The 23,440-nt window shown below is 38.4% G+C and overlaps 1 long non-coding RNA gene across 3 annotated transcripts; it reads left to right on the plus strand.

Moving 5' to 3' along the window:
* The first annotated feature begins 1,155 nt into the window (after positions 1–1,155).
* LOC147364779 (uncharacterized) lies at positions 1,156–23,010 on the plus strand. Of its 3 annotated transcripts, none has more exons than XR_015133704.1 (4): positions 1,156–1,351; positions 13,869–14,012; positions 14,145–14,229; positions 22,750–23,010. It is a non-coding gene; the product is annotated as an uncharacterized LOC147364779 (long non-coding RNA). The 3 variants fall into 3 exon arrangements; XR_015133705.1 differs by lacking the exon at positions 22,750–23,010 and adding an exon at positions 15,470–15,704; XR_015133703.1 differs by lacking the exon at positions 22,750–23,010 and having other exon boundaries at positions 14,145–15,462.
* The last annotated feature ends 430 nt before the right edge of the window (positions 23,011–23,440 follow it).

Genomic DNA, 23,440 nt, shown 5'->3' on the forward strand with positions numbered 1-23,440 from the left:
TTGAAAACACCTCACTGATTACTGTCTGAAATTGCATCCTGTATTAATCTGTTTTCTCCTTGTCCTCTCTCCATAGAATGTGGGTATTTGTCGATCTTGTTCATCACTGTATCCCCAAACCCTTAGAACAGTGTCTGATGTATCTTGGGTACTGGGTAAATATTTACTGAATGTTATTATTAGTAATGAATGAATAAAATGAATAAAAGCATTTTGAAAAAAGCACTATAAAATTTGCCAAGCACTTGCTAAGTCCTAGGTGGAGAGAGATTCTAAACCAGTATGAAAAAACAGTTTGCCCTAGATGGGTAAAGAAAACAAAAGTGGAAGAAATCTTCATATGCTGTTTCTGTTTTGTTTTCTGATTGGAAGTTAATCTTCTAGAGTGTAACTACAGGAGGAGTACAGAAAAGCCATAAAACAGGCAGAGGAGCCTCTGAGAGCTTCAGCATGGAATGGGTGGGAAGGCCCTGGAGGAGGCCCCACAAGCTGGTGATCAAGCTGTCCACAGCACTGCTGGAGGTCCCCATGACAGATCCCACTGAAGCCACACGTGCCACATCTCTGCTGACTGCCTGGTGATGGCACATCCGTGGGTGACAGGATGGGATGTGAGCCTTTCACGCCTTCTGTTTTCCTCATGCCTCCAGCTGGGCTCTTTGGGAGGGTGTGTGTGTGTGTGTGTGTGTTTCTTTTCCTTGGCTCACAAGTCACATCAGTCCGCTCTTGGTACTTGGCAACCCAGCACGCTTCCTCCCACTAACGACAAGCCCGTCTGCAAAACAGAACAACATCTTTGAGATGGGGTGTTTATCTGGGCAGCACACAGCCTCTGCAGCCCACAGGGGCCCCTCCTTCAAAGGCATTGCTGAATGGGACTCACCTGATGAAAGCCCGAACTGTGTATGCTTGACTTGATTTACGGGCAACGGCCAGCTCATTAGGCGCACTGGCCTGAGGAAGCCAGTCGGCTGTGGGGACAAATGTTTGTGCAGCTCTGTGGTGCCCACAGGGTTGTTTGCTTGGGGGCTGGAGCACAAAGGGGGCAGTGATAAGGGGCCCTGGAATCCATGCCTGGCTCAGGGAGCGCAAACTGCCCAGGAGATTGATATCTAGGGTGCAAAGGCTAAAAAAATTAGATTAATTTAGCTCAGCTGTACTTGCTGAAGGATTGGGTTGCAGCTGGTGCTGAAACATTAGTGATCAACCCTCAGAGATCAGGGGGCAAGTCTCAAGTTGGAAGGAAGGGGGTAAGATGGATTGCCTCTCAGTATGCCTGCTCCCCAGGAAAAGGATAGCCTACAAAGGCAGCCCGGCATTACAGATAGTCCTGTGGAACACCACTGAGAAAGTAAGTAATGTGTTCTTCGGGCTGTGGTGTTGGAAATTAGGGCAAACTGCTTTAAAAATACTCTCAATTTGGTCTCTTCCTTGGGCTTCCCTGGTGGCTCAACTGGTAAAGATCTGTTGGCAATGCCGGAGACTTGGATTCGATCCCTGGGTTGGGAAGATACCCTGAATAAGGGAAAGGCTACCCACTCCAGTGTTCTGGCCTGGAGAACTCCATGGACTAGTCCATGGGATCACAAAGAGTTGGGCATGACTGAGTGACTTTCACTTTCCAGGAAATAAGACTGAACAGTAACTAATATTTTGAGATAAACTGAAAAACAGATAGACTCTCTAAGATTTAGTATATTGTTATAAAATTTAATTTACAATATCCCTGAGTTTATAATAATTATTTCTGTGGCCCTGATTCTTTGTCTTCCAAATTCTTCTCCTTAGAAATTACCTTTACCCGTAAGCTTGACTACAAAGAGTCTTCACTCTTGCAGTCCGGTTCCTAAGTGGAAAATCTAATAGACTTCAAATTTCACATTACATATAAGAAAGAAAACATTTTCCCCACCATAAACCCATTGCTCTGGGCTATGTTCCAAGGGAACAAATCTTGAACATACTCTTTAGTTAGTTATCAACCCTTCTCACCTCTTTTGGTAAGGCTGTTTTTAAAAGCTACCATTTATTGAATACCCATTACATTCCAGGCACTATGCAAATAAATGCTTTAAATGAGAATGATTATCCCAATTATTGCATGTGGTTTAAAAGTAATAAATTATGCCATTTCCTTTCTCTAAAGGCTCCATGTTTAGATGACAAATTTTATGCTTGTGTCTTGGTCAAGCAGTCATGTCTGACTCTTTGTGACCCCACGGACTGTATTGTAGCCCTTCAGGCTCCTCTGTCCATGGAATTCTTCAGGCAAAAATACTGGAGTGGGTTGCCATTTCCTTCTCCAGGGGATCTTCCTGGACCAGGGATCAAACACAGGTCTCCCGCATTGCAGGCAGATTCTTTACCATCTGAGCCACCAGGGAAGCCCCTATGCTTGTCCTATATACAATTAATTCAGAGATTAGAACATGCCTGTGTCTTTAACTCAGTGCTCAGCCAGTGGTGATAGAGGGACTTCTGTTAAGATCCAGGTTATGATACTGACCATGGACAATGGAAGGAGCAAAAGCTAGGCCCTCTCCTCACAATGTTTTCCTTTCAGATGATGAATGCCATTTTAGGAATAGGTTGAAGCTGATATAAAAGAGATCATGAGCTTTTAAAACAGAGAACTGTAAACAGTGTACCTCAAAAACAGGCAGGGTCTTTTGTGGAATGCCCTGTGGTGTAGAGGAATAAAGACTAATCTGGAAACTAGAAGACCCAGATCCTAGCTCATTCGTGGATTAGTCCCATGAGCCAATGCAGTTCACTTCTTCCTTAATTGTTCCCCATTCACAAAACGTAGACATCAAATGAGATGATATATAGAAAATTTCACTGAAAATTATGAAGCCTTAAACCCATGAAGAAATTATTCCCCATAGTTCCACAGCTCAGAAAGATTGTGACATTTTCAAAATCCCACATCTAGTGGATAGAGAAGGATAAACCAGCACTCATGTCTCGTAAGCACCAACTCAGTGTCTCCTCTGTCACAATCCCCGTCCCTGCATGACTGGTAACACTCCAGATCCTTAATGGAATTCAGAGTGAAATCAAGGAATAGCCACAAGCCACTATTTAAATAAAGCCACAAAATCAAACATTTACAGATGGCAAAATTAATATTCTTGGCTCAAGTTCAGTGGCAAGTATAAGAGTGCACAACCAGACTGCTTTGACATAGAAATTCACGAGATGACAGTCCAGGGATAGGAGCAGGTACATTACCTCTCAAAGTAGAGGGATCTCATTTAAGTGGCCCCAAATTCAACCAGCACAGAAATATAAGAAGGAAGATTTCTGCCCAGAGACCATGCGTAATAGCAAAAAATGAAGCCATTAATAACCTTCAAGCAAGCTGTACCAATAGAGTTGTAGAGAGAAACCAGACTTTAGGACAGGAATTGTAAATTCAAATGCCTGCAAGAAGGGGAAATTGCATAAGTGAACTAAATAGGCTGAGGGTAAGAGACATCAAAGAGTGTTTAAACTGTGGTGAATTAGAAAGAATATGCCATACCAATACTCGGATTTTGCTAACTGCAGCCATCTCAGAATGGATGACCAATGTAATTTGGTCTTACAATTTTTCAAGAAAAGACAGAAATTATTAGCATTTTTGTGTGAATCCCACAATTTTTTTAATGCTTACAGTAAATTAAAATTATCTTCAAACCAAGCAAAGCATGAATCTCATTTTGTAAACTTTGCATCATTTTGTAAACTTTGCTCTTAAAGTAGGAGAGGAATAGAAGAGTGTTAGAATTAAAAGCAAGAAATAGAGCGTGGATTATCAAGGTTTGGAGTTGGGTGGGACAGGAATGAGGGTGGAAAGTTCTAGGAGGAGTAGCAAAACCAAATCTAGGTTGATTTTCCCTAGCCATCCATGTCCAACTGTGACAATGAAGAAGCTACCTTAATTTCAACTATATGACTCACTTTTGCACTTAAGAGATCTGGCCAGTGAGCACAGCTGGTCAGAAAAGCCAAGAGTTGACATTGGGTATGACAATAGTATAAAAAATATTGTTTTCTGCTTCTCAGCATGGCCTTACATGTTTCTATTTATGTAAATCTTTCACTGAATAAATGGAAGAAAATGGAGCCCACTAAAGACTGACCAGCATGTCACTGACCAAACTTAAATATTGCTGTTATTACTTGGTTAAATCACTTAAGAAACAAAACCAATACTCAGGGCTCTAATTTTATGACTCGTGTTTTATGCTTTCATGTTTGCAACTGAACCAAGTAGTATACTATAATCACATTTTCTTTTTGCTAATTTTTCTTCCTGGAAGTAATTAGCTGCCTCTATTTTAGTAGTTTTGTTTTAATGGCCCTATTACTAATTGATTCCCAAACTTATGTTAGAGCTCTTAAAACTCCTCTTGTATGGCATAATGACTCTGGGTCTCCTGGGCAACTGTGATCCTAGGGGTTCACTGGGGGAAATCAACCTGGCCTTGGCTGCAATAGTCCTGAAACTTTCCATCTTCATTCTTTCCCTACCCAACTCCAAACATTGGAGGCTGGGAGTTTCTTTTGCTTTTCTCCTACATTGGACCTCTAAGGTTACATGTCTATTTTTCTTTTCTTTTTTTTGCCTTAACTCTATAATAATGGAGTAGAACTTTTTCCTGAGAAAAGGTATAGAGTTGTCAGTATTTTCAATTTTTGTACTGGAAATGTATTTTCTTAATTTGACTGGAGGTTTGTATATATATGGAAATCATTTCCCTTCAGACTTTGAAGGTATTACTTTCAGTTCAGTTCAGTTCAGTCGCTCTCTCATGTCCAACACTTTGTGACCCCATGGACTGCAGCATGTGAGGCCTCCTTGTCTATCACCAACTCCTGGAGTTTACTCATATTCATGTCCATCGAGTTGGTGGTGCCATCCAACCATCTCATCCTCTGTCGTCCCCTTCTCCTCCTGCATTCAATCTTTCTCCATGTCAGGGTCTTTTCCAACAAGTCAGTTCTTCACATGAGGTAGCCAAATTATTGGGGTTTCAGCTTCAGCATCAGTCCTTCCAATGAATATTCAGGACTTATTTCCTTTAGGATGGACTGGTTGGATCTCCCTGCAGTCCAAGGGACTCTCAAGAGTCTTCTCCAACACCACAGTTCAAAAGCATCAGTTCTTCAGAGCTCAGCTTTCTTTACAGTCTAACTCTCACATCCATACATGACTACTGGAAAAACCATAGCTTTAACTAGACAGACCTTTGCTGCAAAGTAATGTCTCTGCCTTTTAATATGCTGTCTAGGTTGGGCATAACTTTTCTTCCAAGGAGTGAGCATCTTTTAATTTCATGGCTGCAGTCACCATCTGCAGTGATTTTGGAGCCCTAAAAAATAAAGTCTGACACTGTTTCCACTGTTTCCCCATCTATTTCCCATGAAGTGATGGGACCAGATGCCATGATCTTAGTTTTCTGAAAGTTGAGTTTTAAGCAAACTTTTTCACTCTCCTCTTTCACTTTCATCAAGAGGTTCTTTAGTTCTTCTTTGCTTTCTGCCATAAGGGTGGTGTCATCTGCATATCTGAGGTTATTGATATTTCTCCCAGCTATCTTGATTCCAGCTTCACAAGTGAGTGTGTGAAGGCTTCATTCAGCCCAGCCTTTCTCATGATGTACTCTGCATATAAGTTAAATAAGAAGGGTGACAGTTTACAGCCTTGACGTACTCCTTCCCTGATTTAGAACCAGTCTGTTGTTCCATGACCAGTTCTAACTGTTTCTTCCTGACCTGCATACAGATTTCTCAAGAGGCAGGTCAGGTCATCTGGCATTCCCATCTCTTTAAGAATTTTCCACAGTTTGTCATGATCCACACAGTCAAAGGCTTTGGCATAGTCAATAAAGCAGAAATAGATGCATTACTTTAGTTTCCTTTAACTCCTGGTGCTGCTTTGAGAATTCTGTGCCATACTGATCCTGTCCTGTTTATTTGAGGTGCTTTATTTTCCTGGGAGCAAATACATATTTTTTTTATTGTTGTTTAGTTGCTAAGTCGTGTCCAACTCTTTTAAGGCCCCATGGACTGTAGCCCACCAGGTTCCTCTGTTCATGGGATTCTCCAGGCAAGAATACTGGAGTGGATTGTCATTTCCTTCTCTGAGGAATCTTCGTAACCCAGGGATCAAACCCACATCACCTGTATTGGCAGGTGGATTCTTTACCACTGAGCCATGTTCTAAAATTTCTAACTTTTAATTCATAAAGGCTGACCCACATCATAAATCTTGTTTCAATTTTGAAGACTGGCAAAAATAGCAAACCAAATTTGTCACTTATTTTACTATGGATTCCAGAAAAAAATTTTTAAGTTGGTTACAAAACTAAGAATCTCATGTTAGCATAACTGTTTTTCTCTTTATGAAACTCCTTTCAGTAAGTTTTTAAATTATTTTTAAATTATTTCCCTTTTATTTGTGCTCTTTTCAAAAAATTCTAATTTCTGGATTTCCTTTACTCTATCTTCTATTAGTATATCTTCCATTGAAGTATTCAGTTCTACTATTAATTCTTCACTTCCAAAAGCTCTTTATTCTTTGAATTATATATATTATGTATTATATATATTGCACCTACACACATACCCACTTTTAAAATATGTATATAAGGCATAATATACATTATATAGTGTCAGTTGTATTAAATACCTAAGAAAGATTATTAATATATATTAATTATACAATTAATATATTAGTATAAAATAGCATATAAATGTGTAATATATAATTTAGAAAGGTAAAGGATAGATACATAGATTGATTATACTAAATAGAAATGTATATACCTACAGCTCAGTGTTTACTCTGGACTGTTCTTCTCCATCAAAGAATATCGTCTTTCGGTCCACTTACCCCATTTCATGTACTGTCACCAAGGAGCCATTTTTAGTGGGTTCAGCCCTTTTCAACAGGGAGATGATATGCTTATTCATTGAATTTGCTTTTCCTTACATTTGGGATATGAAGAATTCTAGAGGGTTTTTTTTCCAGTCACTAGCACTGTTTCTAGGAATAAGGGCGGAGCTTTACTCTACTCTAATGTTCTATACCTCATGAGAATTTTGTTCCTGTCCTTAGCTACCAGTGTTTTTGTTATGAAAGTAGATTACGTGAAAACTGCAAATTTTGGACACCTTGCTTTGCTTTGATTGTTTTGACTTGGTTTTAGGGTATTAAGGTTAGAAATTTCCATCAGAAAACTTAAATCTACTACCTTAACCTATAGCCTCATGGTGCAAGTGCAACTAATCATATTCTAATTACCATTTTTGCAAGATTTAAAAATATATTAAAATAATTACTATGAGTAAAGAATATTGATGATTTTATTTTAGTTTTTCCTTTCATTTTATCAGCTTAACCATAGGAAAAGCTTATGCATTAGACTTTGTGGAGATCAAGTTGGGTTTGATCCCTGGGTCAGGAAGATACCCTGGGGAAGGAAATGGCAACCCACTGCAAGTATTCTTGCCAGGAGAATTCCAGGGACAGAGGACCCTGACAGGCTACTGTCCACTGGGTCACAAAGAGTCGGACATGACTGAGCGACTCTCACTCACTCACTTGTGAAGACCTAAGATCGATATTAATAATTAGTGTGAGGTAATGTAGCAAACACTTTTAAGGGATTGAATCTATTCATATCTATTATATATAAAATGTACACAAAAATTAAGTGAAATCTTCAATCTGTCTTGTTTCTAATAAAAAAAAACATAAACTATAAAGATTCTTTAGGAAAGAAAATCTTTAAAGGCTAGACAAATGTTTTCTTCCTAAACTAGACTATATCATTCCTGTTTAGTGGTTCATAAATATGGGCTTCCCTGATAGCTCAGTTGGTAAAGAATCTGTCTGCAATGCAGGAGATCCAGTTCGAGTCCTGGGTCAGTAAGATCTGCTGGAAAAGGGATAGGCTACCGACTCCAGTATTCTTGGGCTTCCCTTGTGGCTCAGCTGGCAAAGAATCGATTTGCAATGCGGGAGATCTGGGTTCAATCCCTGGGTTGGGAAGATCCCCTGGAGAAGGGAACAGCTACCCACTCCAGTATTCTGGCCTAGAGAATCCCATGGACTATATAGACTATATCATAAACTAGACTATATCATTCCTGTCTGCTGCTGCTGCTAAGTCACTTCAGTCGTGTCCGACTCTCTGTGACCCCATAGAAGGCAGCCCACCAGGCTCCCCGGTCCCTGGGATTCTCCAGGCAAGAACACTGGAGTGGGTTGCCATTTCCTTCTCCAATGCATGAAAGTGAAAAGTGAAAGTGAAGTCACTCAGTCATGTCTGACTCTCAGCAACCTCAGGGACTGCAGCCCACCAGGCTCCTCCATCCATGGGATTTTCCAGGCAAGAGTACTGGAGTGGGGTGCCATTGCCTTCTCCTCATTCCTGTCTAGTGGTTCATAAATAAACTGTGAAATGGAACTGTATTTTGGATTAAACTGACCAATAATTAAATATTATTTCTTCGTGTCTTTTTTTAAAAAGGAGTTTAATCAGAAATCATGACTTCACATAAAGAAGAATAAGAAAATTTTAAATTGCTTGTAGCAGGCAGTCTAAATGAAACCTTTAAAAAATGCTGCACCTTTAGAAGTAACCAGAAGTTCTCTCTGAATAACTCTATTGACTTCTGCTATTTACATTGGCTTTTAAATGTTGGCTTCCATTCTTTCAAAATAATGAAGACAAATATAAAATATTATAGTCAAAAGGTAATTTTATTAATTATGGTATTAGCTTATCAAGACTGAATCAAGAAATCTTTGGCCCTAAAATGGTGTTTTTAAAATTACAAAACAAATAAAAGCTTTTCGTTTTCAGAAGTTTTCATAGAACATAAGAGTCCCAGGGTTGAAATCATGTATAGCTAAATTACCAACTCAATACTTAAATTTCTTAGTGCAAACTAATTGGAGATAATTTTCCAAATTCTTGGTAAAATTAATATCTTCCAGAAAGCATATACCTACAGGCATTCACAGAAAATATATTTATAAATATATATTACCTTGAGTAAGTATCCTTCTAGAATGATTGTGCTTTTGTGCATTTTATGATTCATAGTGGTGGCTTGATTTAAATATTTGAATGTCAAGGCTGCTCTATCTCTGACTTCCAGACTCCAGCCTGCATTACATCTCTATCAGGAGTCTGCTGTTTCTCACTGATGGGGGTAAACAAAGGAACAAAAATAAAAGATCATTTTGTAAACATTCAAGTGAACTTCAAATCATTTCTCCCTGACTTTCCAGAGGAAATCATATTGAATTAATTTAGATTTATAGCTGATACTTTTAAATATATCTCTGGAAGGAGGTGAGAAGTACTTTCTAACACCAACATGTAGAGACAAAAAAATTGGGTTTTTGAAAGAAGAGAAAAAAGGCAACTGAGCAAGTACTGCTCTGTTCCTAAGAGAAAGGACTCACTACTCTGACAGCCTCAAAATTAAGCTTCTTGAAAGGAGTGAGGACCGCAAGGAAATTTACTATATATATTTTAATATGCATTGATGCCCTGTGGCTTTCCCCTACTGTGGGCTACTTTCTTTGTGCAGAGTTTATTGTACTCCCCTTCACAACAAGGAGAACAATTCAGAAAGCTTTTCAGAATCAGTGTTAAGTGTGATCTTTATTTCATGCTGAAGCAGACATAATTTCTTTAAGGCTATGTTTTCCAAGTTAAAGCTTATGTAAAAGGGACACAAGTATTTGATTCAAATTATTATATGTGAAGTCCCTTTGCTGATAATATTCAGAAATGCATTTAATAAATAAGGTGAAATCAAATGTTTTTTACAATATTACTATCAGGAAAAAAATAGCTTGAATTTGATTTGAATGAATAGTTTTATAATCTGTAAATGTTACCAAATTTATTTTGCTTCATTTTAATTGAAATATAGTTCACTTACAATATTAATTTCAGGTATACTCTAGAATTTAACATTTGCATACATTATGAAATCATCACACTGTCTAGTAACTTACAAAGTTATTGCAGTATTATTGACCATATTTCTTATATTTTATATTATATCACTGAGGCTTATTCATTATATAACTGGAGGTTTTTACATAATCACCTTCACCTATTTCCCCTACCCTTTTATCTCCCTCCCTTTTGGCAACCACTAATTTGTTCTCTGTATCTGTGAGTCTGTTTTCGTTTTGTTTTGTTTGTTTGGTTTACATGTATAAGTGAAACCATACAGTCTTTGTCTTTCTCTAACTTAATGCATTTAACATAATGCTTTCTAGATCCATCTATGTTGTCACAAATGGCAAAATTTTCTTTTTAATGGTTGGATAATATTCCATTCTGTTGTGCCTATGTGTGTGTGTTTATACACACACATACCACATCTTCTTTATCCATTCCTCTATTGATGGACACTTAGATTGTTTCCATATCTTCAGTCGCTCAGTTGTATCCAACTCTTTACAGACTCTTTCCATATCCTGGCTATTGTAAATAATGCTACCAAGGACATTGGAGTGCACATATCTTTTTGAATTAGTGTTTTTCTTTTCTTTGAGTAAATTCCCAGAAGTAAAATTGCTGAATCATATGGCAGTTCTATTATCAAAATTTGAGGAATCTCCATACTATTTTTTACAGTGGCTGTACCAATTTATAATCCCACCAACAGTGTACAAGTGTTCCCTCTTCTCTGCATCCCTGCCAGCACTTACAATTTTGTTGTCTGTTTGATGATAGTCATTTTGACAAGTGTAGGTGGTACCTCATTGTGATTTTTGGTTTGCTTTACCTTGATGATTAATGATGTTGAGTGTCTTTCATTAGTCTGTTGATCATCTGTGTGTCTTATTGGGAAAAATAACTATTCAGGCCCCCAGTTTTTAACTGGGTTCTTTATTATTTTAAGTTGAGTTATATGAGTTCTTTGTATATTTTGGATATTAACCACTTAGTGGATATATCTTTTAAAGATATCTTCTCCCATTCAGTAGGGGCTCTTTTTGTTTTGTTGATAGTTTCCTTTGCTGTGCAAGAAGCTATTTAGTTTAATATAGTCCCATTTGTTTATTTTGCTTTTTTCTCCCTTGCTTTAGGAGACATATCCAAAAATATATTGGTAAGACTGATGTCAGACAGCGAACTGCCTATTTCCTTCTATAATTTTTATGAATTCAGGATTTACATTTAAGAATTTAATCCATTTTGAATTTATTATTGTATATGGAGTGAGAAAGTAGTCCAGTCTGATTATTTTGTATATTACTGTCCAGTTTTCCCAACAATACTTTTTCACTATATAATCTTGCCTCTTTTGTCATAGATTAATTGAACACATGGGTTTATTTCTGGGATTTCTATTTGCTTACATTGACCTATGTGTCTGCTTTTGTGCCAGTATCATACTATTTTGATTATTGTAGCTTTATATTAATAGCATAGTTTGAAATCAGGGAGTTCGATACCTCCAGCTTTGTTTTCTTTCTCAAGATTATTTTGGCTCTTTAAGGTCTTTGTGTTTTCATATAAAATTTAGAATTATTTGCTCTAGTTCTGTGAGAAATGTCACTGGCTTTTTCATAGGTATTGCACTGAATCTGTAGATTGCCTTGGGTAGTATGATCATTTTAATTATATTAATTCTTCCAATCCATGAACACAGTATATCTTTTCATTTGTTTTGTTGTCTTGAATTTCTTTCATCAGTGCTTAAAGTTTGCCAACTATAGATCTTTTGCCTCCTTGGTTAGGTTTATCCCTCAGTATTTTATTCATTTTCATGCAACTGGAACTGAGATTGTTCTCTTAACTTCTCTTTCTGATAGTATATTGCTATAAATGCAACAGACTTTTGTACATCAATTTTATATCCTGCAACTTTACTAAAACTGATGAGCTATAGTTGTTCTTTGGTGGCATCTTTTGGGTTTTCTGTATATAGCATCATGCCATCTACAAACAATGGTAGTTTTACTTCTTTCAGCTATTATTTCTAAAAATAAGTTTTGTTTTTTCTTTCTTCATTTCCTAGGACCACTATAATGTGAATATTAGCACATTTGATATTGATCCAGGGATCTCTTAAACTATTCTCATATTTTAAATTATTTTTTTCTGTTCAGCTTAGGTGATTTCCACTACTGTTTTCCAGGTCACTAATCCATTGCTCTGTATTATCTAATCTACTGTTGCTTATTTCTAGTGTATTGTTTTTATTTCTAACTCTGTTAAAATTCTCACTGTGTTTATTCTCCCACAAATATCACAAAGGTGTTTGTAAAGCATCTTTATGATCATTAAGCATCTTTATCAAGTAGATTACTTATCTCTTCTTTGTTTAATTCTTTTTCTGGAATTTTGTCTTATTCTTTCATTTGGAACATATTCCTCTGTCTCTTCATTTTGCTTAACTCTGTTTTATTTCTGTGTATTGGATAGGTTCTATGTATTGGTTATGTTTCCTAAGCTTGAGAAAGTGGTCTTATGTAGGAGATGTCTTATGTGGCCCAACAGCACACTCCCCTTTGGTCACCAGAGCTATATGCTTTAGGGGTGCCTCATAACTTGGATGCATGGGCCTTTCTGGAGTGGTGGGCCAACTACTGTAGGCACCCTGGTAGGCAGGGCTGGACCCTCTCCCATTTGGCTGCCAAGCCCTGCCTTGTGCACTGGCTGCTGTCCTGCTTGTGGGTGAGGCCAGATCTGGCATGGCTGACTGTGCAGCCTGGGAGGTCTCAGAACTGGTGTTGGCCCACTGGTGAGTGAGGCTGGGTCCCAGGATAGCTGGCTGCCTGGCCCAGGGGATCCAAGGACTGGTACTGACCCACCGTGGAGTGGGTACACCCTTGGCACTAAAAGGCTAGAGAGACAATTCCAAAATGGTGCTTGCCAGCATCGATGTCCTTTGGTAGAACAACTTCTAAAACTGCCTGCCAGCAGTGTCTATGTCCCTACAGGGCATCCCAGTTGCCTCCTGCCTCTATGGAAGTTTCTCAAAGATCAGCCAATGGGTCTGATGTAGGCTCCTTTCAAAGTACTGGCTCTGCACTGGGATTTGTAGCATGTGAGATTTTGCTTCTGTCCTCTAAGGGTGGAGTTTCCATTTCCTATAGTCCTCCAGCTCTCCTGTACACAAACCACACTGGCCTTCAGAGTCTGAGATTCTAGAAGCTCTGTGCAGGACTCCAATGCTGGGGAGTCTGATGTGGAGCTCAGACCCCTAACTCTTTGATGAGAACCTCTACAACTGTGATTATCCTCTCAGTTTTGGGTCGCCTACTGAGGGGTATAAACCCTGACTTACTGTGTCTCTGCCCCACTTGTCCATCTCATTGTGGTCCTTCTTTTTATCTTTGGTTGTGGAAAATCTTTTCTGCTAGTCTTCAGATCATTCTCATAGAGAGTTGCTCTGTAAATAATTGTAATTTTGCTGTGCCTGTGGGAGTTTAGGGTCTCTCTACTCTACCACTTTGGCCACACCTCAGGAACATTAAAAGTGTATTGCTATACACTTCTTTTTCTTTCTTTCTTTGTTTAATTCCTTCTATGTATTTAAGTTGTTTTACTAAGTTATAGGTTGATCTTTCCTTATCAATTGACCATTACTATTATTGTCTCTTCATAGATATAGAATTTCACTGGGAAATGGGAGCAAGTTTAACAGTCATATGACAGGTTCATTTTTGAAGAGGGTATTAAAACCTAGAGTTAAATTTGATTTGGTTAAAAATACTTCTCTCTTTAACGAATAGCCATTTTTATCATTCTTCATTTTCTTATCTATTAGTTAGGTCTTTTCAGTGATAACTTATGTACCCTTGTGACTTATAATGATTTGCCTTCACCTAGGTAATATATCAGAGAAGGCAATGGTACCCTACTCCAGTACTCTTGCCTGGAAACTCCCATGGACGGAGGAGCCTGGTAGGCTGCAGTCCATGGGGTCGCTAAGGATTGGACACGACTGAAGTGACTTAGCAGCAGTAGCAGCAGGTAATATATAAGATTAATAAAATTGTTGATATTTTTCTGATCTACTGATACAAGTGCTGCAAATTCAATTTCTCTGATATCAAACTGTCAAAGAAACATCTGTACACCTCTGATTTGTGCTTTTTGTCACAGAATCCCAAAATCCCACTGGACCAAAATAATATTAAAGATAGCCAAGGACAACATCTCTGAATGGGAGGCAAGACTCCTCAGAAAGGTACACCGTGATGATTCTCTTTCATTCCTGCACCTCATCATGAGGTATGGGTAGACTGTTTACGTGGTTGAAGAGAATTGTGAATGGCAGTGGGGAGAGGCATTAACTTCTGGTGACATGAATATCGACTCATAGGCATCATGACTTCACTATTACCTCTGTGTTTCTGGCACAGCCCTGTGAATAGTCAATGAGCCATGGTGACTCAAATCATTCCTATCTATCCTATCTAATAGAAAGCCTGGTGATGTTTTAGAAGCAACCTTAGTGTCCAGTTGACCCACTCAGTGAAGTACTGGATCAGGCTGGGTTCAAATGAGAGTGCCACATCCTAGGAGTCAATATTAGGCTTGGGGACAGAGCATTGTTGTGCCAGAAATTCATGCTTGAAGATTAGGAAATGATTCAGGAGTTAGGGAACCCAGCAGGATCCAGGTACATAGCCAAGAAGATGGAATCTGGTAGCAGAGAAGGGTGCAAATTTCCCAAAGAATGATACTTCTTTTTCACTGTCTTGATAATTTCCATTCCCACATTCGTGAGATGAAAGTTGCTAAGGTGCTTGAACAAGGATTGTGAAATTACAATGAGAGGATGTTTCCTTTGGTTTTTAATTTTATTAAATGTTGCTAACAATGTGCTCTCTTGAACAAGATTTAAAGCATGCATGATCTGTCCTGACGGACTGAGCATGGTAAAAGGGTCATGGAGTAACTCTGGCCTAAGTGAATGCATATTAAGCTGCAGGTGCTTCGTATTGTACACCCAGAGCCAAATGAGTGACACTGTGATACAGTGATTATAGCCCCAGAGGTTGATTCCACAGTTTATTTTTTTGACGGTATAGTAGTAACTTGGGTCCTCCTATAAGAATTTGAATTTTGGTCTTCCCACCCAACAGTCTTGCTGTATAACAGATCACTACTGAATCCCAAGCTGATACTCTTAACCTGCCACCCTCTGAGCTATTTACTTAGCAACTAGAATGAGTCTGCTCTGATCCAGCCATAGCAAACACCCTAAGCAAAAATCATGCTATCAGCATGCCCTTGCCTGGTGCCTCCATGGTTCATCGCTCATCTTCCAGCACCTTCTTCAAAAGGCGTCTTTATGTTGTCCTTCCTGCACACAGGTTTTGCTACTACCAGGTTACACTCAAGGTTTCGATTTTGACTTCTAAGGCTTCTCCCATCAAATTGTACTTATTTAGTTTTCATTTCTTTTGTGGTCTTCTTCAAAGACAAGTAATGGAGAGAGTGAAGCTCCATGTAGGAACTGAACATGACTTTGAACTCATCTGCACAACTTTCTAAGCTGCTAAGCTAGAAGGCTCTGAGTCCAGTACAAACACCTTGTCCTTATGTACTCCAGCCCCCATTGCCGGAGGTGATGATTGTTGTGCTGTGTTTAAAATAAAGGAAGGAAACCTTAAGCCAAATAAATTGAAAATAAATATTATTTTTCTCTAAGACTCACCAGTGTGAAAAATCTCCTTTCAAGGAACAAACTTTGTTATTAGTTCTTAATGTGCCAAAAAGTCAGCAATGATTGCCCCTACCTTATACCTCCTCTAAAAGAAATGAGTGGATGCCTTGTCTCATATTGTAAGTGCAGCATTATTTAGGTTTATTTTAAACTTCCAGCATTCTAGGGTTCAAAGATATGTTTCCTGCTCAAAAATAGATTTGGTTTTGTAAATCTTTTTGACAGCTTTGTTTGTCTAAATAAAAGTTTTAGAAATCTTAATTTGATAATTCAATCCTTTATGGTGTTTCCCTAGAAATATATCTCAAGGCCTAAAAGGCATTTTAAAATGACTGAAATGATGACTATGGCCATTAGGTCCAGAAACACATAAGTATCAAAACACCATGTGCAGCTGTCTCTGGTTTTCCTGAGTGAGCTCAGAAAATGTAGAGGAAGAAAATATCTGAATGAAAGGACATAAGTCACCCAGAGTTGATGTAGTTCTTTATTCTTTTTGAAGTATTTGGGAGAAGAGAATGGACAAACCAAAAGTAGGCTGGCAATGGAATACTTTCCATGGAAGAGATATTCTTTCTCTCTTTTTATTTAGTGAGGCTTTCTTCCTTATTATCATTTTTTCTTAGCAGTTAAAGTTGGATACTAGAAGATTCCCTGGAGAAGGAAATGCAACCCACTCCAGTATTCTTGCCTGGACAATCCCATGAACAGATGAGCCTGGTGGGCTGCCATCCATGGGGCTGCCAAAGAGTTGGACACAACTGAGCAACTAAACAATAGCAGCAACTACTAGCTTTCTGTTGTAATTACTTTGACTATCATGTGAGGGAAGTAACCTTAGCTAGCCACCTCTCCAGATGTATCTTACAGATTTCATAAACATTTCTTTAAAAAGTACTATAGGAAGATTATTCCCTAACACAAACCTGTCCAGCTTGCATGCTTAGGACTATCTGAGGCATTCATCATGGTGTTCTCCATCTCACTGTCTGTTAGCACCTTGGGAGAGAGAGGTCAAAATGTTTCCTTAGGGAGGTTTGTCACCTCAAATCATCAGAAATCTATGAATTTCCTCTTTTCCAGACATACTACTAAATTTCTCCATATATCCTAATCGTTCCAGTTCTTTTTCCTTCCAGGTGACTTTAGAAAGTCAGGAATTTGTTAACTTTGAAAGTTCTTTGAGAGTGGAGATTATGAGACAGGTTCGGTTCAGTTCAGTTGTTCAGTCGTGTCTGACTCTTTGTGACCCCATGAATCGCAGCACGCCAGGCCTCCCTGTCCATCACCAACTCCCGGAGTTCACTCAGATTCACGTCCATCGAGTCAGTGATGCCATCCAGCCATCTCATCCTCTATTGTCCCCTTCTCCTTCTGCCCCCAATCCCTCCCAGCACCAGGGTCTTTTCCAATGAGTCAACTCTTCGCATGAGGTGGCCAAAGTATTGGAGTTTCAGCTTCAGCATCAGTCCTTCCAATGAACACCCAGGACTGATCAGGATCCTTTAGGATGGACTAGTTAGATCTTCTTGCAGTCCAAGGGACAGGTACTTCTGCTTTATTTGAGAAAAGGGTAGTTTCTATGTTTTTGTTTAGTATACCCCATTCCTGACAGTAAAAGTTACATCTTGTATTTGTACATTAAAAAAGGAAGAAACCTCTCACCACCCCAAAACGACTACATGTCATCAGGACTGTATGTGTGTGTGTGTGTGTGTGTGTGTGTGTATGTGCATGCACATACATGCATGTACAAATGTATTCAAAGACATCCTGAAAATGATTTTTCAAAATTTAATTTATTTGTTTGTTTTTATTTTTGGCTGTGCTGAGTTTCCATTGATGCTTTCAGTCTCTCTAGCTGTGATGAGCCAGGGCTTCTCTCTAGTTGCAGTGTGCGGACTTCTCATTGCTGTGGCTTCTCTTGTCGCATAGCACAGGCTCTAGAGCACACAGGCTTCTGTAGTTGTGGCACTTGGTCTCAGTAGTGTGGCTCTCAGGCTGTAGAGCACAGGCTTAGTAGTTGTGGACGTGGGCTTAGTTGCTTGCCCTGCAGCATGTGGAATCTTCCCAGACCAAGGATCAAACCTGTGTCCACTGTATTGGCAGGCAGACTCTCTAACTACTGGCACACCAGGGAAGTCTTAAAAATATAACTTTTGAATCCACATATTGTGCCAATATATGATCATTGCACACATCATTCAAAACAGTCTCTATGAGTGCTATTTAGTATCCCCATAAAATTCCATTGTATATTTCTCCTACTAGATTGAGCTGAATGAAATTGATGGCCTTTAATCTTTTAAACCTACAAAAATGGTAGTTTTACATGGTTCAACCTAGTAAAATTTGTTTCCCAATCATTGGACATCATGTCTAGCTTTTAAAATGTTAAATAATTGACCTATGACTATTTTCAACATGTTTATATCATACTTATTCATATATTTAATGTTTTCCTCAGGATAATTTCTAAGAAAATAATTGATTCAGAAAGTATGAAAACCATGGAAGCTCTCTATACCTATTTTAAAATTCCATGCAAAGAGATTATAGCAATTTATGTTCTTCCTGATTATATACAAGAATGCAAGTTTTACCTTATCCTTACAAAAATTGAGAATTATAACACTTTTATCTTTGCTAATCCTATAGGTATAATATTATATTCCATATTATTTAACCAGTATGACTGTAATTGGCATAATTCATATTTGTTCCAATTTTACTTCTAGATTAAAAAATTAAATGTATAAATGTGTGAAATTAGTTAAGAGGCAGAGCCTAAAATATAAAATAGAATTGGATTTAATGTTGTGATATTGAATTACTTCATTACCCCAGATCAAGGATAACAGTGTCTTTGGTAAAATACAGAAAACAATAGAGGTGACAATTTCATTTATACTCTCTTTGATTTAATATGAGGAGGACGTGCAATTTCTCATTGTAATTTATTTTTATACAAAAATATATGTGTGGATTTTCCATATTTCTTCTGCAAATGACACTTTTATTTTAGTGTTGTTTTGTTACCAAGCCTCATTTAAAATGTGTTCTTTTCCTGTCCTTCAAAGTTGTTTTAATTAATAGTCAAATAATATTTGAGCATAGTGCATTTGTGGAATGAGTTGGTTGAAAAGACAAACGAACTTGATAAATGCTCTAGTCCAATTGATTAAGAAAAAAAATGATAGAAGACCTAGATTACTAGCATCAGGTATTAAAATAAGAGGAGTCACCATGGATTTTAAAGATATTGAAAGGATAATAGACTATTATGCAGTAGTTTATGCCAATACATTTGACAACTTTGATGAAATGGATAAAAATCTTAGCACAAACTATAAAATGTTTTTATTGAATTATAGTTGGTTTATAAAGTTCTGTTAATTACTGTTGTATAGCAAACTGGTTCAATTATATATACGTTCTTTTTAAAATATTATTTTCCATTATGATTTATCATAGGATATTGAATATAATTCTCTGTGCTATACAGTGGGACCTTGTTGTATATCCATTCTATACACAAAAAGTTACAAATGCTAGTCCCAGCTTCCTACTCCATCCCTCCCCAACACCCTCGCCACTGGCAACCACCAGTCTGTTCCCCATGTCCTTGATTCTATTTCTGTTTCATAGATAAGTTCCTTTGTGTTATATTTTATATTCTACACATAAGAGTTATCATATGGTATTGGTCTTTCTGACTTACTTCACTTAGTATGATAATCTCTAGTTGCATCTGTGATGCTGTGAATGGCATTATTTCATTTCTTATGGCTGAGTAATAGTACATTGTATATATATTACATCTTCTTTACCATTCATCTGTTGATGGACATGTTTTGGTGTTTCCATGCCTTGGCTATTACAAATAGTGCTGTTATGTACATACTTGTGCATGTATCTTTTCTAAGTTTTGTTTTTTTTCTTAATATATGTATCATATGGTAACTCTATTTTTAATTTCTTAAGGAACCTCTATATTGTTTTGATAGCAAAACAATGGTAATAAAAGCACAACTTTAGATAGATATAAATTGTGATTTATCTACCTGATTGAAAGCCATGCACCAGACAAGAATTATTTTGGGGAAGGTGATGGCACCCCACTCCAGTACTCTTGCCTGGAAAATCCCATGGATGGAGGAGCCTGGTAGGCTGCAGTCCCTGGGGTCACAAAGAGTTGGACACGACTGAGCGATTTCACTTTCACTTTTCACTTTTATGCATTGGAGAAGGAAATGGCAACCTACTCCAGTGTTCTTGCCTGGAGAATTCCAGGGACCGGGGAGCCTGGTGGGCTGCCGTCTATGGAGTCGCACAGAATTATTTAGTAACATTAAAAATGTTTATAATTTCTTGCTAATAACATGAAAGTCACTCAGTCATGTCCAACTCTTTGCAACCCCATAGACTATAGAGTTCATGGAATTCTCCAGGCCAGGATACTGGAGTGGGTAGCCTTTCCCTTCTCCAGGGGATCTTCCCAACCCAAGAATTGAACTGGGGTCTCCTGAATTACAGGCAGATTCTTTACCAACTGAGCTATGAGGGAAACCCCAATAACATAGTAAATGTAAACACTATGCATCCATGTTTGTATTGTATGTACATATAGATTAACATGTAGGAAACCAAGAATGAAAATGCCTCAGTATCAATTATCTCTGTATGGTATAAGCATACATGACATCATTTTCTTCTTTACACTTTTCTGTTTTTCATTTTTCTGTTTTATTTCCTGTACCGTACATGAAAATAGCTTTTAAAATAAAGGGGGGAAATATTTAAAAGATATTTTAAAATAAATATAAGAAATATATAACAGTGATTATATTGAAATGATATACAATATTAAATTCAGTCCAGTCGCTCAGTCATGTCCGACTCTTTGCGACCCCATGAATCACAGCACGCCAGGCCTCCCTGTCCATCACCAACTCCCGGAGTTCACCCAGACTCACGTCCATCGAGTCAGTGATGCCATCCAGCGATCTCATCCTCTGTTGTCCTCTTCTCCTCCTGCCCCCAATCCCTCCCAGAATCAGAGTCTTTACTAATGACTCAACTATTCGCATGAGGTGGCCAAAGTACTGGAGTTTCAGCTTTAGCATCAGTCCTTCCAAAGAAATCCCAGGGCTGATCTCCTTCAGAATGGACTGGTTGGATCTCCTTGCAGTCCAAGGGACTCTCAAGAGTCTTCTCCAACACCACAGTTCAAAAGCATCAATTCTTCAGCGCTCAGCCTTCTTCACAGTCCAACTCTCACATCCATACATGACCACAGGAAAAACCATAGCCTTGACTAGACGGAACTTTGTTGGCAAAGTAATGTCTCTGCTTTTGAATATGCTATCTAAGTTGGTCATAATTTTCCTTCCAAGGAGTAAGCGTCTTTTAATTTCATGGCTGCAATCACCATCTGCAGTAATTTTGGAGCCTGGAAAAATAACGTCTGACACTGTTTCCGCTGTTTCCCCATCTATTTCCCATGAAGTGATGGGACTGGATGCCATGATCTTCGTTTTCTGAATGTTGAGCTTTAAGCCAACTTTTTCACTCTCCACTTTCACTTTCATCAAGAGGCTTTTAGTTCCTCTTCACTTTCTGCCATAAGGGTGGTGTCATCTGCATATCTGAAGTTATTGATATTTCTCCCGGCCATCTTGATTCCAGCTTGTGTTTCTTCCAGTCCAACGTTTCTCATGATGTACTCTGCATATAAGTTAAATAAGCAGGGTGACAATATACAGCCTTGACGTATTCCTTTTCCTATTTGGAACCAGTCTGTTGTTCCATGTTCAGTTCTAACTGTTGCTTCCTGACTTGCATATAGGTTTCTCTATAGGTTTCTCAAGAGATGGTATTCCCATCTCTTTCAGAATTTTCCACAGTTTATTGTGATCCACACAGTCAAAGGCTTTGGCATAGTCAATAAAGCACAAATAGATGTTTTCCTGGAACTTTCTTGCTTTTTCCATGATCCAGCGGATGCTGGCAATTTGATCTCTGGTTCCTCTGCCTTTTCTAAATCCAGCTTGAACATCTGGAAGTTCACAGTTCACGTATTGCTGAAGCCTGGCTTGGAGAATTTTGAGCATTACTTTACTAGCGTATAAGATGAGTGCAATTGTGCGGTAGTTTGAGCATTCTTTGGCATTGCCTTTCTTTGGGATTGGAATGAAAACTGACCTTTTCCAGTCCTGTGGCCACTGCTGAGTTTTCCAAATTTGCTGGCATACTGAGTACAGCACTTTCACAGCATCATCTTTCAGGATTTGAAATAGCTCCACTGGAATTCTATCACCTCCACTAGCTTTGTTCGTAGTGATGCTTTCTAAGGCCCATTTGACTTCACATTTCAGGAGGTCTGGCTGTAGGTGAGTGATCACACCATTGTGATTATCTGGGTTGTGAAGATCTTTTTTGTACAGTTCTTCTGTGTATTCTTGCCACCTCTTAATATCTTCTGCTTCTGTTAGGTCCATAGCATTTCTGTCCTTTATTGAGCTCTTCTTTGCATGAAATGTTCCCTTGGTATCTCTAATTTTCTTGAAGAGATCTCTAGTCTTTCCCATTCTGTTGTTTTCCTCTATTTCCTTGCACTGATCGCTGAGGAAGGCTTTCTTATCTCTTCTTGCTATTCTATGGAACTCTGCATTCAAATGGGAATCTTTCCTTTCCTGCTTTGCTTTTTGCTTCTCTTCTTTTCACAGCTCTTTGTAAGGCCTCCTTAGACAGCCATTTTGCTTTTTTGCATTTCTTTTCCATGGGGATGGTCTTGATCCCTGTCTCCTGTACAATGTCACAAACCTCAGTCCATAGTCCATCAGGTACTCTGTCTATCAGATCTAGTCTACTAGTGTCTAATTCTGGAGAGAAAAAGACTAAAATGAAAAAAAAAAAAGAATCTAAATAAATGTAGTGCAAGAATAAGTTTCCCATTACTTATAAAAACATGAAAGAAAGACCATCTGTTCCTTGAAGACCTGAGTCAGAGTCAGCATCTGAATTCTGCTGCAGGACTATAGTGGGAGAGAAGAGAACTTCCCCTTTAAGTGGAACACACATCAACAGGAACTCCAGGTATGGCTGATCTCTATCAACTTGCCAAGGCCAAGGCCATGCTACACCAAGGGCTGGACCTGAGAAACCAGTGATTCCTGTAAGCCTGAGGCCAGCTGAGGAGCTCTGCTTTCAACACAGATGTATGCATGTTTTCATTTTGTTATTGTCTTTGTTATTTCCTTCCCCCATTAAAGATGAAAGGAACAAACAAGGGTTTTTCTTTTTTTTTAGGAAGCTAGGCAAAGATCAGGCTCTATGAAAGAGGAAGATATGGAGTCAAAGGTTCAGGAAAGTTTAAAAAAATACTAATGAGCTAAAGAAAGAAGAATATAGATCCAGAACCTAAAACAAATCTCAACATTTCTAAAATTTAGTGAAGAAAACTTGCTTTGCAGTAAAACATATGCCTTTCCCAAAGATGACAACAAACCATGTCTGCTTGGGTATATTGTGATTGGCTTTCCTGGGGACAGAGCAGAAGAGTCAGGGGTCAACCCCATGGATACCACTTAGGGAAGTTGGAGGCAAACCAAAAAGCTTCACTGGAAATAATTGGAGCAGCAGCCTTTTTAGGAAAAGAGGGCTTATGCATTTTTCCCTTAAATGTAAAATGAAAAACAAATATTAAAAATGAAAAAAAATTATT

The sequence above is a fragment of the Bos grunniens genome, chromosome 10, assembly GCF_055505025.1.
Source record: "Bos grunniens cultivar Pamir isolate PY7600 chromosome 10, Bosgru_T2T1.0, whole genome shotgun sequence".
In the NCBI taxonomy this organism is placed as follows: domain Eukaryota; kingdom Metazoa; phylum Chordata; class Mammalia; order Artiodactyla; family Bovidae; genus Bos; species Bos grunniens.